The 16,892-nt window shown below is 37.7% G+C and overlaps 2 pseudogenes; both read right to left on the bottom strand.

Moving 5' to 3' along the window:
* Positions 1 to 623: 623 nt before the first annotated feature.
* Positions 624 to 1,672, bottom strand: LOC143386521 (la-related protein 1B pseudogene; annotated as a pseudogene).
* Positions 1,673 to 3,235: 1,563 nt separating this feature from the next.
* On the bottom strand, positions 3,236 to 5,106 carry LOC143386520 (zyxin pseudogene; annotated as a pseudogene).
* Positions 5,107 to 16,892: the final 11,786 nt, after the last annotated feature.

Consider the following 16,892-nt stretch of genomic DNA (forward strand, 5'->3'; position numbering starts at 1 on the left):
TGAAACTGTCCATCATTAATGCTATTCTGATGGGCAGGACTTATACTGATGTACCAAAAATACATTTTAAAGAATATTGGAAAAATACCCTTGCTTATTTTTTTTAATTTCTTACCCCTTAAATGTCCACATTAATAAATCTTACAGTCCATTGAAACATCTTAACATGTGAGTTATGCAATGTTCACCATGGCAAAGGGCAGATCAAGAGCCAAAGGCCTGGAAAGCTGAGAAACGCTACATATTCCTTTCTGTCTCTGCTTTATTGACTTGGATACAAGTACATATGCCTGGAAACAAAAGACAGAACCTTTAAGTATTTCTACAGTGATAACAATTAGCTTCCCCCTCAAATAAAATTTGCCATGCTGTCTAAGTCCAGCCACACAGAAAAGAACAGGCAGCTCCTGGAATGTCAGCAGGGGTCCTCAACTCTGTCTCAGGTCGTGGCACAGGTGGTCATCTCTACTGTCACGCAGCCCAGGGGTCAGAAGTGGATACTCTCACATAGAAGACAGTCTGGTGGCTTCCATCTCTACAGCCCGGTTTGTTCCAGTATTTACAATGCATTTCAGTGGGCCACCTGCTATACTGAACATCCCCATCAGATGATATACAGGGCATCAGTAGATCATCACCCTGACTATATGTGAACAAAAGGCTTGTCCTTCCACAAACTCTGGACAATCCATCAGCTGAGAGAAGTCTGTTTGTGGCACACTTCTGAGAGGAATTGGCCACTTTTATGGTTCTATCTTCTCCTCATTTTCTCATCCACAACTTCTACTTCTGTGCTATCCTTTAGGGCCTCTAAAATGAGATTAAGGTTTGTGGTGAGAGCCTGAACACAGTGAAATTCAGCAATCAGTGAAACAGGCAAGAAACCTTGTTCATCCATTTTTCTCTGAAGAAAGAAGTCATGTTCCAAGTTTTCAATACTGAAGTAATATTCAATTTAATGCTTAATATACTCTTTAAGCAATGCTTCTTCTACATGATACACCTGTACACCCGTACTGTCCTCCTAGTAATACATCATACTGGCATTAATTTCTGTTTGAAATGGCTGATCTGTCCTTTCACCATGTTCTCGGTACCATATGAATAATCAAAGTGCACTCCGGGGTTTCCTCTGTGTCTTCCTGTTCCCAGTCCTGGTCCTCTTCCTTGACCCCTGAAGGAACTTAAGATATTACCCCCTCACTCTGCACACTGGACAGTTTATCTTAATCATCTCTTTTTTCTCTGTCTCGCCCCCAACTTCATGTGTTACGTCTCCTGTTATTATGGGAAGACTTATTTGCTTCAGATTGACATCGAGAGCTGTTGCAGGATCCAGGTCTCTCCTGACTCTCTGGTATGTTACTCCTCATTTCAACCTTCTCTCCTTTTTTCCTTTTCTAATTTGTTCCTTCTTATTTCCTTGGATGATGACACACTCTGAGACTGCAAAACGGTTTTTCTAGTGCTCACTAACTCTCCGGGTTTTGGCCAGTTTGCCATATCGCAGAAATCACTAGCCTTATTGGATTTCCTGTCTAGAGTTTTCCTGCATTTATACTGAGCTCTGCCTGCAAGGTCTCCAGCCCGGGCTGCAGCGCCCAGTAATGGTGAGAGACAGGAACTCAGGAGGTTTTTTGGTCCAGAGGTTCTCCTTGGGCAGTGGCAGCCTCTCCTCAGGGCCCCGGCCCAGCAGCTCCTGGGTGTCCTTGGCTGGTGGCTCCTACATCTTGTGAACCCGGTGGAGCACCCAGGCCTGCAGGAGCTCCCACGCCTGCAGGAGCATAGCTGCCTGGGGCACACTGTGGCCCAGCAATGGCAGCTTAGGACTCTCTCCACACCCCTGTGCTCGTGGCCACCCTCTCCGCCTCCCTGACCTCCTGCTCCAAAAAAGAAAAAATAGGCTGTCCCCTTAACACTTTCCTTGGGAATCCCTTCAGCTAAAGTTCATCACAAATTCTGCTTTGCATAAAAAAGAACAAAACTCAAGACAAGTTTTGATCACTATATATCAGAATTACCTTTCCTCACACTCGCAATTATATATGCTTCACTTCTCCCTTAACACACAGCAGGAGGGGACCTAACACTCATATTTATGCCAATATTCTATTTATGGAATATATTTATCAACTAAGGCACTAGAGATTTCTAAGTTCTCACCAGACCAGTTTTGGAATTCCTGTCTACCAACAGTCTCTTTAGATGTTTTTTTAATCATGATTCTCCAAATTCTTCTAGCCTTCAACTTTTATCCAATTCTAAAGTCACATTAATAATTTCTGGCCCTTCAGTATTCGTGTATTTGTTTTATGGCTGATAACATTGGATGACATTGGTTCTTCTTCTGTCTGTCCCAAATTTTCCTCTTCCTATCTCTTATAATAACAAGTCATTTGCTATGGCACTCAGATAATTCAGGGTCATCTCTTTATCTCAAGACCCTTTACTTTGTTAAACATAAAAAGATGATATTTTCCTTAACAGTATAATCTGTATGGGTTTCAGAATTTGGACATGGAGACTTCACATTGAAAGCCACCATTTCATCCACTCCATGTGAAACATGCCTGTGTGAGAGGACATGGAGGCTGCCTATAGGTTGTTGATAAAGTAAACTGACCACAATGAAAACCTGTACCTAATGGTAAGTTTATGAAAGGCTTACGTGGAAGTGTTGTAAACAATAGGAAAGATTTCCCAAGGCAATCTTTCCACCAAATTCATTGTATCTTTGTAGAATTGCTCATTTAGCTCCTATCTGCATCTCATCTCTTCCAGCCTGCAGCAACAGCTGTCTAACTCCTCCTCCTATTTCCCTATAATACAGGCCTCACACTATACTCACTGTTATGCTTTGAGCACATTCCAAATTTCTGTCTTTATATAACAAAGACCTAATGAGATAAACCATGAATATGCTAGAGCTGTAAAAGAATAAATTATGTTTATTTATTTATTTTTTAGTTTTTTGAAAACAAGTTCTTTAATTTGTGGCTGTAGCCTCAACCTGGCAGCACGGTGCGAGGCAGGTGTCCAGGCTCGTTGGGCCTAGGCAAGCAGAGCACAGAGGCTGCTGAGACCCGCCAAGGGTATTGGTGCAGCAGTGAAAGCAGCAGCACTAAGCCTGGTGCCCCCTAGGGTGGGGACCCTGGAGGACAGCGGGCCATCCCTGCAGCATAGGCAAGGACTGCAGCCCAGGGCTGGGCCTCAGCACCCTAGGCCAATAGGGCCCTGGGTCAGGGCACTTGGGATACTAGGGAAGGGTTTGGAATGGAGGGAGGTTCAGGGCGAGTGGAGGTAGGGATTGGTCTCAATGTGGGTGGGCACTGACGGGGTATGGACCTGCAGTCTGGAAGGAGGCCTGTCCGCATTATGTCTGGGCTTTAGCAGCGTGGCACTTCTGACAAAGCACATGGCCGTCCAGAGGGAAGCAGCCGTCGTCATCCCCTTCAACAGACAGGGGCTTCCCACAGTACTCACACTTGTAACACTTCATGTGGAAGTTCTTGTCCAGAGCGACCACTCTCACAGTCTCATCACGGCCAGGCTCAGGCATGATGGGCTCTGAGCAGACGGAGCACTTTGGGGCATACTGCTTATGGTAGTCAGGGACGCAGTGAGGCCGGTTGGCCTGGTCCACAATGAAGGAGGTGCCTTCCAGGGGACAGGCGCAGAGCACGCAGGTGAAGCACTGCGGATGGTAGGCTTTGCCCGTGGCCCTCAACATTCGTTCAGTGATGGGCTGCCCACAGGTGTTGCACTTCTCCAGGGTATCTGTATAGCAGTCCTCACAGTATGGCACCCCCTCCAGGTTGTAGAACTGCTGTCCCTGGAGCTGCTGCTCACACTTGTGGCATGTAAAGCAGGTGATGTGAAACAGCTGCCCCAGTGCCCGGACTGCGGGCTGCGAACGGTCCAGTGGCTGTTGACACTTGCCACAGGACTCATTCACTGTCACACTCTGCCTCTGAGGTTGCTCCATGTCCTGCATCAGCTGCTGAGTCAGCTGCTCCAGCTCCTCCACCTCCTTCAGGGTCAGGGGTCCTGGAGCCCCAGGAGAGCGCACCTGGTTCCGGTTTTGGTTTTGGGCTGGTGGGGACACTGGGTGCTGCTTCTCCTGCACTCGGGGCTTCTCCCTCTGCTGAGCATAGGTGAAGTTGGGGGGTTGAGGGGAGCCTGTGCCAGTGGAAGGACCAGTCTCCGAAGGCCCCGATTTTTGATTGGGCTGTGACACAGGTCCACCTGGAGCTCCAGGGCTGAACTTAGAAGCCACAGGAGTAAACTTGGGAGCCACTGGAGAAAACTTAGGGGCTGGAGTGGGGCTGGGGGACCTCGCAGCTGGGTGTTTGTCAAAGCCACAGGATGGGCCTGGGGCTGGACATGGAGTTGGACCTGAGGCTTGGTCTGGGCCTGGGGTTGGGCCTGAGGCTGGACATGGAACTGTGGCTGGCTCTGAGGCTGAGCCTGGGGCAGAGGCTGGGTGCTAGAAGGGGCCTTCCAAGGAGGCAGGGGTGCTGTGCCCCCAGTTGCAGGCTTAGCACTGGACTTGGGAATGAATGGAGTGGCAACTGGAGGGGGTACATATCCAGATGACACCCGGGCTTTGAAGGGATCATTCTTGGTCATATCATCCAGCAATGAGGACAAAGAGTCAATCTCCAGGTCAAAACTGCTCACCTTCTCCCTGGGCTGCGGAGGGAGTGGGGTGGGGGCCTCAGGCGCTCCCTCCATCTCCAGAGGAGGAGGTGGTGAAGGGAAGATGTCCTCCTCCAGAGGCGCAGGGGGGAAGGGTTCTTCGATGGGGGGAGGCGGAGGTGGGAAGGCACCTCCCAGAGCACCCTCTGCATGGTCGCCATCCCCAAGGACAGGAGGAGCAGGTAAAGGAAAGTCTTCTGGGGGCGGCGGGGGGATCTCACCCACTCGGCCCATCTGTGCGCGCTGGGCCCCGGCCGCAGCGGGAGGCTCGCTGTCCCCGGGCCGGAAAGGATTCACTTTGGGCTTTGGGGCCACCACGGGGCCGAACTTCTTCTGCGGGGCATAAAAAGCCGGGGCCGAGACGGAGACGGAGATCGCAGGAGGCGGACTGGGGGCCGCCATGGCCGGGCCAGGCACGGGCTGGGAGCTTATGCGCCGCGTCTCCGGGTGACCGCCTGGGCACCTGGTCCGCGGACTCTGCGTCCTGGTCCTGCAGCCTCCAGCTGGCGGGCAGGCACGCCGGGAAGAGGGAGGGAGGGAGGCTAAATTATGTTTATTTATTTAATAAACTTAAATAGTGCTTACTATATACTGAATTAGGCTAAAAACTTCTAAATATTAATAATACTAACTTGACCCTCAAAAATTATCTTATTTCACATATGAGTTGTTCTATGCATTGAAATAGGGCGGGTTTAGTGTCTTGTGCAAGGCTGCAAACTCAGTAATGGTATGAAAATAATGGAGAGGGAAGTTCAAAGATCAAAAACATGGAGGTCAAATATCAACTATTAGTTGTAAAATATCAGAGGATAGATATAGATGTATTTGTGGTTTCCTAACATTCACATTAGAGTAACATTAACCAGTGAGATTATGGGCTTCGTAATAGTCCAGAAGGGACCCTCTGTTCAGGAAAGCTGCTTAGAAAATAAGCCATAGACTAAGTCATTTTTGTTTAGGGTCTCCTCAAATCCCTCGCCAGTGAGCCTCTCTTACTCTTCTGGACCCAACTGAATAAAGGTGGACAGGAGGCTGAAATATGACCTGATCTCTCCATATGGGAGCATGTGAAGTAAAGAGCACATTTTCCCACCTCACTCTTTCCCTGAGCTTACACTCCTCCTTTGCTTTTTTTACAACTTTTTATCACTACCCTGAAATGAATTCCCACATATTCATATTAGATTCCTGAAAGTTTTAGTGGCATGGTATTATTTTTATTTTTAAAGGAAAAGCTTATTGATAAAAGGTGGTTGTTTTAAATTTTAAAATTTATATAACATGAAAAGACCTGCTTTCTCATATTTTCTTATACTGTTATCTTACTGATTGTTTTTATTGATCATAATAGTTATAGGATAAATGAATCCTTATGATTCTTTATTCACAGCTCTGAACTTCATAAGGAAAGTTCATGAATTCATTATTTTTGTTTTAGATTATTTCTCTTACAATGTTATTATGAATAAACATGCTTTTAGATGGAACAAACACCAAGTTCATTTGTAATGTATCTTATATAATATATTTAACAATTTTACATATAATTATAAAATATATTAATATAGGGCCTGAACAAAGACAAAAAAAAAAAAAGGAAAATTCTCACTTTGAGGCAAAGAGGAAAGAATTGTAAAGATGAGAGAACTTTGTTGCACATAGTTTCAGAAAAACTCAAACAATGAACTGTTGAACCCAGAGTTTGAAGAGTTTTTAAAGACATATCTATGCTAAAATGGCTGTTATTCAATACATGCTTGTTGAATGAATAGCTAAAAAATAATAATAAATTACTTTTGAAACATTCATATGACTTCCTACTTGGAATGGCTTTTCCTGACCTTCCATACTTATCCCTCAGGTCTCACCTTGAATGTCACCTTATCTGGAAAACATTCTTGGCATTATACTCCTGTATAAAAGTGGGACAGAGACAAAGGAAGTACTGTGTTCCTAGATCTACCATAAAGGGATGGCCTCTGTTCCTAGCTCTCTATTATATATAAACAACCCTCTGTAATTAGCTCTACACAAAATTTAGCATAATTTTATGTAAGTAAGGTCTAATGAAGTTTTAAATCTTCAGTAGATACTTTTAAATGCACATTAACATTTGATTTATATTGTTAAAATCAACATACTAATGTTGCTATTTTTAATTTCCCACAGTTTAGAAAATATTTTTATTTAAGATTGTGGGTTTAAAAGTTCTGTGGTTAAATGAATCATTTATTTTCAGCTTTATGGGATGCTTTTTATGAAAGTAAGTTACCCTTGTGTTCTTGGCCACAGTTCTCTTTCTCACTGTTAATATAGCAATTGCCATTAGCTGCTTCCCCAAAGATAGAAGATGTCATAAAAGGTTTTTGAAATTTAAAATGTATGGAAATTGAAAGTTAATGTTATATAGGGAAAAGTAAATTTGTTATGTGGGCAAAATATTTCTTTAGATGTGGGGCTTCTATAAAAATCTGTGTTAATAATTGTGCAGATGCACAAATAATCTCATTTTTTTTCATTTCTATAAAAGAAGCTGAGCTGGAATGAGATGAACATCACTACCCTAAGTGCATGTATGAAAAAGACATGAATAGTGTGAATATACTTTAGATGCGAGCAGAGAGATGAAAAATTGTGCTGTACATATGTAATATCAATTATAATGCATTCTGTTGTCAAATATAACAAATAAGAATAAAAAAATTTAAAAAAAAGAAGCTGAAGGGATTTGGATATACTATCACCATTAAGATCATTTGAAACAAATTTCATTAGTTCTATATTTACTTGTTGTTCAAATAAAAAGGTTAATCAAAAAAACTTTTAATTCATTAATACTGTTATTGGAATTCAAAATTGATAGAGGTCTAGGGGCTTGAAAAAATTAATCCTGAATTTAGTGCCATGATACTCTCTTCTTTGGAGGGAGTTTTTCGTAGCACTTCAGTGGCTTCTAGGCCAACATATTTATTGGTATATTTGGATAAGGCCTAGTTAATATATTTACCCAAGACCATTTAGCCACCAGTGGCTGTGCTTCCTCATGCACATTGGAAAATAGGAAAGAATGTCTAACAGTTCACACTGAAGGAGATCCATCGAAGGGAGCCCACGTTCCTCACAGCAACACCCATTTCAACTACCAAAACTTAGAGTCTGGCTCTCAAGAAACTATTAGGCCAGCACACCTCCATGTTTGTGGAAGGTTTGCCCTCTACCCTAGTTTAGCACTCTTCTCCACCTCCTTCGTCATGGTGAGCTCCTGAGCATTACCCATTCCAGATATGCCATTGCAGATATTCTCCTCCTTTTAGCTATAATTGTCTCATTTTTGATAATGACAATTTTTTGTCATTGTTTGCAATGGCTTTTGAAAGTATTTTTGTGTTATCACCTGGTTCACATGCACATTCTATGAATATTCAAATTTTATGGTCTATGTATTCTCTAACATTAACTCTAATAAATATTCACTACTAATCCTAATATTGTGTTAAAACTAAGTCTAATATAATGGGAATACAGTTAGATCATATGAGGTTTTATGTATCTTTTGTCTTTCCCATTCCATTATCAATGGTATAAGTTATATAACTAGTCACATATTAAGAAATGCATAATGTCATGACTCTCATTACAATCTACCCAGGATCAGAACGTGTAATATATATATATATATATATATATATATATATATATATATATATATATATATTCATAATATATATTCATATATATTATCACATGAACATTCTTATGAGTACTCTAATGTTGGAAGATACAAATTCCCTTATCAGACCACAAACCATAAAAGTTGGCTGAACTGAAAATTAACCTAATGTGATAACCATATTTAAACAATTTTTTGCATAAGAGCATGTAGTATAAAATCAATATTTATGTGGACTTTGAATGATGTATACTCAATTATCAAAGGCATATTTCATATCTATTATTATATATATAATATATGTACAGTCTACAAAGATGAGTAACATTATACACTAACCTGAGTTATTACATATACATTTAAATGGTTTTTCATGCAAATTTTCAATAGTTCAATATCAGGAATATTCATATTTCCTGATATTCTTATTCATTCCTTCATGTTTACAGTAACCTTTCTAATAATTAAATACTAACCTTAATATTACCACTGTAACTATACCTAATTTAGCACAAATCCATGTATATTCATATGAGATGTGATGTGTATTTTGACTTATAATTTTAATTATAAATGGTTAAATTAGTATATATTCATCATATGATATATCCATTCATCCCAAGTTCAAAAATTTCTATTCGTATGATTCACTTTAAATCATTTCTTGTTTCAATACACATCTAGTCATCCATATTTTCCTACTGTGTTTGACATGAACATTCTTATAATTGTACATGGTTTTCAAAATATATATTCATTTTCTTTTTTAAAAAATATTTTATTTATTTATTTTTAGGTGGTGCTGAGGATCAAACCAGGGCCTCACACATGCTAGGCGAATACTCTACCACCGAAACACAACCACAACCCTACATATTCATTTTCTAAGAAAAATTCAAGCAAACTCAATATGTTATACTAACCCTGATATTACCACGATACCTATACATAGTTTGAATTAATTAATTTTCACGAATATCAGATTCCATATATATTTTAAAATGTAATTTCATTCATTCATGTTGAATTTCCATCAAATATTTTATATATTTATTATATGATATATTTGTGCATCATCTAGTTAAGAATTGGTATTCACAGAACTCACAGTACACCTTTTTCTATCTAAAAATGCTAATTTATAGAATTTCAAAACATTTTCACATGTATAGTAGAATAAATACTCATGTTACCTAATGCACACATTTATTTAATAATAGTAAACTTACTGACACAATATTCAAAACTAACCCTGAACTGATGTTTATACCAAAACCTAATCTTAAATAATAGCATGTATGGCTATAGACATGCATGGTTATGTTCATAAATATATTGAAATTTCAATGGTATTTTTGCATATATATTTTGTGTCTTTGTAATATTATATATATTCCGCTATTCCCAATTTAAAAATATTCATGATCATATAAATCACATGATACTTTTCCCTATCTCAGAACTTAAAGATGTATATGTGTTCTCAAACATATTTTCTCTTGTACATCCTTTTTGAGTCCTGTATACTGACATTCACATTTAGAATCTAACACAAACCCTACTGAAAAAGAAAATTAATACTAATCTTAAAAACTCATTCTTCTTCCTAAATCTACATTTCAAACCTTCAAACTGAATGTTTCAGTGGATTTTGACATGCACATTCAGTACACTTTCATATATTATCATATATTGACTTCTATGGGACATCCATGCAGCCCCTAACTTTAAAAAAAGTGTCTAAATTATATACCTAATGCCCTTCTATTTTCAGATCTTACGTATTTTATGTTTTCATACATATTTTCACCTATACATTCTTATGAGTATTCATGTTTCCCCATACCAATATTCTTCCACTAGAATGACTCCTAACCCAAACAGAAATGGCATGTTAATCCTAACCTTACTCCCTTACCTAAATCTAATTTCATGAATAGAGTTGTTTTTCCAGTACTGGTATGTAAGGGACTATACACCTGCTGAGAACCTCAAAGGTAGATGCCAGAATAATCCCTGGGGAATATTAAGGTTGCTCTGTAGGCTCTGAGATGCCTAATGTTATCTTCCAGGACAAAAAAAAAAAAAAAAAAAAACATGGTCAGAATGAGGGGATGTGTCTGAAGCAATCAATCCAGGGAAGATGGACAAAACCAGGCCTGTCAGGATACTTGATGCCAGGTGCGTTGGTATAACTGTCAACTTGTGAAAATGCCATAGGAAGATGGGTGCAGCCCCCATCCCATGAGGCCCTTGGAAACACCTGATAGGAGACAGTGGTTGCCAAGGAAGTGACCTCACTTCACTTCTTTGAAGGTAGTGACCCCACCTAACTTCATTGTTGATGGAACTCTCTGAACTTATAATCCAGGTAGCTAGGCACCCAGAGCCACACACAGTCCCAGTCTGCTTAGTTGTTTGGACTCAACAAGTGCAGAGTTATACTTTCTTGATATCTACTGATCTGTGGATTGGCAGATTCCAGAAAAGCACCAGGAAGGGCCCTTTCCTGAGAATGAAGGTACTTGATCATCACTGGGTCATGACAACTTCAGTGAGTTTGCCCAAGGAAACCAGAGGTGAGACAGGACAGGCCATTGCAGGTGATCATAGTTTAACCCACCATCAGATGACATTTTGGATAGATGCAGAAGTTCAGGGGTATGTCTTGGTATGTTTTTGTAAATATGTTTGAATTTGTGGTTTTTGTCTCATATTCCCTGAGAATATGGAGGGGAAAATCATTTATTTGGTATTTAATTGACTGTATAGTGGTGAGTCATTTTGCTGAAGGCTATTGTTTCTATATTGATATGCCCTATTAATCTGTCATCCTAGGGAGAAGGAAAAAGTGCATCAGTATATATGTCTTTTGTAGTGAAAACATTTCCAGCACTCCTCCTGGCAAGTGTATGAATGAACTGCTGCTTGCCTTGCAGATGGGAAACACCTAGTATATTCTTTAGATCCTGTATTCCTACTGAAATCTGGCTGCTACCCAGAAAGTGTTCATAAAAGATGTGTACCACCTCCAAACCCTCTGAAATGACTTGGTAAAAGGAGTGCTAAGCATCACTGTGAAATTTAGAAATCACTGACAGTTAAGGTTTTTCAGGGGAGAATTCTGCCTGGATAGATGGCAATCCAAGTTGGGCAAGCAGTAGAAGTAATTACCAGAGTCTTGGTCCTGTTTAAAACTCTTTTCAGGGTTTGTTCTTCCATATTGTTCTGTTCCCATAAATGTAAGGAAATTCTTTCCCTCAGGACTCTCATTTGTAAAGCCTCAGGAAAAGCAATTTCAAAATCTGGATGGAGGGCTTGCATCTGTCTCTCAGTGTGAAAGCATTCTATCTAGATATGTTCAGTGACACCCAGTGGATAACTGAAACTGCTGATAGTTCTGAACCCTGTATAAATAATAGTCCATCAGTATCTATGAGGTATTGATATTTATATATATTTATAATATATATTTATATAAAGTATCCCTTATATAAATGTAAATCCCTTATATAAAATATATTTATATTTATATATATTTATATAAGGTATCCCTTATATAAATAATACCTAGTATTTATATATAATGTACATACTCCTGTACATTTCAAATCATCTCTAATTATGTATAATACCTCATACAATATACACATTATGTAAATTGTTATGCTATATTGTTTATGGGATAATGACAAGAAAAACTGTACTGTGTACGAGAAAGGAATTTTTAAATATTATTGATTCATAGTTGATTGAATCCATGGATGTGGAATGCACAGATAATAAGGGGATGAACCATATAGAAGTTGCACCATATAGGAATTGTAATATATTTCTTCTTTTTTAAAAAAATCAACTGTAGATGGACACAATAATTTTGTTTGTTTGTTTATTTATTTATTTATTTATTTATATGGTTCTTAGGATTGAACCGAGTGCCTCACACATGCTAGGCCAGTGTTTTACCACTGTGCTACAACTTCAGCCCTTTAGTATATTTTTTCATATCCACACACACCCATGAAAAAGTTTAATTTATAAGTTAGCTGTGGTAGGTGACTAATATTAACTCATAATAAAATAGAACAATTATGCTAAATGAAATAAGCCAGTCCCAAATTATCAAAGTGAAATATTTTCTCTGATTTGCAAAGGCTATTCTAAAATGCATCAGGAAGTAAAAGGGAGAAAGAAAGAAAAAATGAGAAAGGGAATTTCATTAAAACAGCGGAAATATCAGTAGAGAAGTTGAAGGAGATTGAGGGGGAGAAAGAAGGAAAAGGAAAACAGTGTATAAATCTGACTACTTTTTTGATACATAGAGGAATATATGACAGTGAATCCCAACATCAAGTATATCTGCAAGACACTAATTTAAAACAACAATAACAACAAAACTATAAATAAACTGCAGGAACACCAGTGGAGTAGTTGGAGGGGTGCAGGGGGAGGGAGGAGGGGGGAATGGAGAAATGCTGGGAACTGAATTAGGACAAATTGTATTCCATGCTTTTGTGATTATGTAAAAATGTATCTTAATGTTATATATGGCTAAAAATCAATAAAAATAAAAAGAACAATCTCTTAAAAATAAAACAGAACAATTATAACAGTATACTGTGACAAAATTGATAACATTACTATGCTTGTGCTTTAGGGAGATTATTAAGTGAAATAAGGATTACTTGAACACAAGCACTATAATTCCTCAATAGCTTATCTGACAACTAAGATGGTTATTGGGCAGGTAACATATACAGTGTGGAAACTCTAGACAAAGTGATGATTCACATTCCAAGTGGAATGGGATAGGATGGTGCAAGATTTCATCATGATTCAGAATAGCTTGATTTAAAATTTATAAACATTTATTTCTAGAATTTTCTGTTTTATAATTTTGGATCTCCATTGACTATGGTAACTGAAACTGCTGAAAATGGAACTGTGGACAAAGAATGGTTACTGTAAATATGAACAGGAATATGGCTTCACAAAGTAATTCAGGACCTTAATTAATATGCATGCTTTTTAAAGATATATGACCAGACAACAAAGTTTTCCTCTGTCTTCTTGTCCATGTTGTCTGATATTTCAACAATTTTACTTCCATAGCACTTCATTTTCCTTCTACTATTCCATTCAGATTGAAATGAATGGAAAAAGTGATCCCCTTCTCTTTTTCCGATAAGCTCTACACCTGAATTGGACTTTAGTTTCTGTGCCTATCATTGGTGATTAGTTATGACAATTTAAATGCAGGACTTAAGTCCATCCTGAAAGGTTTGCCAACTTTAGACAGTGGCTAATCTCAGATAAAACTTAATAACACCATTAGAATTTAACTACTTTAAAAATATAAGCATATTTCATTCAGTCATTGTTTTCTTCCTAATTTTTAATAATGTAAAATTTGACTCAGGTATTTTGTATGATGCTGTTCTCTTAATAATAGTATAATCTTACAGGGCTGAAGTTGTAGCTCAGTGGTAGAGTGCTCACCTAGCATATGTGAGGCCCTGGGTTGGATCCTCAGCATCACATAAAAATAAATATAAATAAAGGTATTGTGTCCAACTACAAGTAAAAAATAAGTGTTTTTAAAAAAGAATAGTATAATCTTAACATTTCACCTTCTAGCAAAAATTTAAACAGTAAATTTAAAAAGTAAATTGTAAGTACATGGCTATTTTATTTTTTATTAATGCATTATAATTATACATGATATAAGGGTTGATTTTTACATAATTATACAAGGATAGATTATAATTTGTTTCAATTCAGTCCCTAGTACTTCCCCCTTCTCCTCTTCCCTTCCCATTTCCTTTCCTCTACTCTACAGTAGTCTTTTTTCCTATTTATTTATAGATTTTTTTTTAATTTAGAAAATACATATAAGAAATACAATCAAATTATACAAAATCTAAACAGTGAAGAATATCTTAATATTACAATTAACATTTTTATCTATATTTATATAAAATGCTTCTGTATAAAGTTGTTTTTACAAAAAAACACAAAAACTTATATTATACATATTATTTTGTATTTGCATTTTTTGTGTAATATCTTTCTGGGTCCCCATTTCACTTAGGTACCATTCTATATGATAATATAGGAAGTCTGTTTATGAAATATTACAAACACTGTCTGGAACATAATAAGCAATCAAATGTCATTTGTTCTTTGTAATCGCCTTATCATAAATATGAAATTTGTGTTGCTGTTTTTCTATTTATAAAACTTTACTTTGAAACAATCTCAAATATACAAAAAATGTAGGATTAGTACACAGAATATTTCTTTTGCTTAAGTCATTTTGAATAAGTTGATAGTACAGTGCCTTTCAACCTAAAATTCTCTAGTGCCTATAAATGAGAACATTCTCCTTAGATAACCTGAATTCACCCATCAAATTCAGGAAATTAACATTAATACATCACTAAACTCTGACCAAAGCTAATTTCATATTTTTCCCAATTATCCCCAAAGTGTTCTTGACAACAAAATGTTCCAGTTTAGAATCCTGTATTACATTTAATTGCAATGTCTCTTTATTATCTTCCATTTGGGACACTTCCCAATATTTCCTTAACTTTCATGACCTTGACACTTTTGAAATGGCTGCGGGCCATTATTTTGTAGAATGTCTCTTCACTTTCTGTTAGTCTTTTGTTGTTGTTGTTGTCTTATTGGGGATTGAACCCAGGGCCTTGTGCATGTGAGGCAAGCACTCTATCAACTGAGCTATATGCCCAGCCCTTCTGTTAGTCTTAATGGTCCATCCTGATCATATTTGGATTTTGTTTCTTCAGGAATTGCACAGGTTATCTGATCTTTTCAATGCATCCTATCAGTTGGCACCTGATTTTTATTTGTCTCATACTGACAAAAACTTGATTATGGTGGTATTGGTCAGATTTCTCTAATGCTATTTTTTTCTTCTCTTTCTCGTTAGCATTATTTATGGGTCAATAAGGAATATTTGGAATATTCCTCATCAAACTTTTAATATTTCATGTAATTATTTCTATGAGTATGCAGTCAGCCTCATTCAAAGAGTTACAATGTTATTTATTTTGGTGCCAAATGCTCTAAGATTTGGCCAGTCAGAGGCCCTTTCCACTTGTTTCTGTGTAGTTTAAACATGTATCTATTATTGTTCTTTACCTCTAAGTTCATTTTGTACTTTTTCTGTACAAAATGAACATTTTTTTCTGTACTTTTTTGTACTTTTTCCCTTAGCAGAGAATGGTTTCTGGAACCAAAATCTGTGTGCTACAAGTACTCATTGATATTTGGGGTATTGCTGCTCCTAAGCCCAATTGGTAGAAGAGTTAGGGAACATACCCATATACATATTAATATCTGTATTTCTATATGTTTATACATGGAAGACCATGAGTTATTTCTAATACCTCAAGTTGTAATTCAAGACCATTCTAATTTTTCTTTTTTCATATTTTCACTTCTCAATAACTAACATTAAAAAATGTGCCTCCCAATATTTGACTTGTTCTGATGTAGGCCAACAATACTCTGTTAATGCACTCTTGCCCTCCCCGTCTCTGAATACCCTCCTTACTCTTGGCCTCCAACAGTCTATGCCTGGCTGCAGCTGCCAGCTCCCAGAATGAATATCCTCCTCATTTTTTTCAGGCTTCAACTTACTGTTCCAAGTCTCCCCTAGTCCCCCTATCAGGGCATGTCTGCTTTGTTGGGCCCCAATAACAGGATTTTGACTGAACTGTTCAGGAAAGGAAATGAAAAGAACAGTTTCTATCCTTTGATTTTTAAGTTGATGTTACCTATTTTCTCACTACCAGGATTTTTAAAGATTACTACTCTTCTATTGGATGTTGAGGTATCTCACGTGTTCTTGTTGTGTTTGTTCTTATAAATAGTGATTTGCTGCAGGCAACATCCACATTTTTTATTATAATTTATGGGAATTTTGCTTGCCAAATTGAGTGCTGTTCAAACTAATACTAACTAGCTTGCTGGGCATGGTGGTGCACATCTGTACTTCCAGCTACTCAAAATGCTAAGGAGGCTGAATTTCTTGAGTCCAGAATTTTGAGGTCAGCCTGCTAGCATAATGAGATCTCATCTCAAAAAATATACAAACAATGGCAACAACAACAAAAAACCCAACACTAGTTTACTCATTTATTATTATTGCTGGTTTAGTTTCTACCTAATTATATTATAGAAATAATGTCTTAGTAAATGAGGCAGCTGGGACTAAAATGAGTTTTCAGATAATTTTGGCATTATTTGAAAACTCCTACTGCTTTCTCATAATAACCATTTTTGAATGAAGGTAGTTTAAAAATCTATTGTATGTAATCTTTTCCTAGTTATTTAAAATTAAGAAGATGAGTTTTTAAAAAGTCTGATGTCCTTTGCATGTCGTAGAAAGTACTTCACTGAACTCCCAAACTACCTTTTTTGCCACTTTTCATTTTGATTAGTTTATCACATCATTTATCTTTCCTCAAGTTGCCACCTTGTTTTTATTTCT

Source organism: Callospermophilus lateralis, unplaced genomic scaffold (genome assembly GCF_048772815.1).
Source record: "Callospermophilus lateralis isolate mCalLat2 unplaced genomic scaffold, mCalLat2.hap1 Scaffold_1335, whole genome shotgun sequence".
Classification (NCBI taxonomy): Eukaryota; Metazoa; Chordata; class Mammalia; order Rodentia; family Sciuridae; genus Callospermophilus; species Callospermophilus lateralis.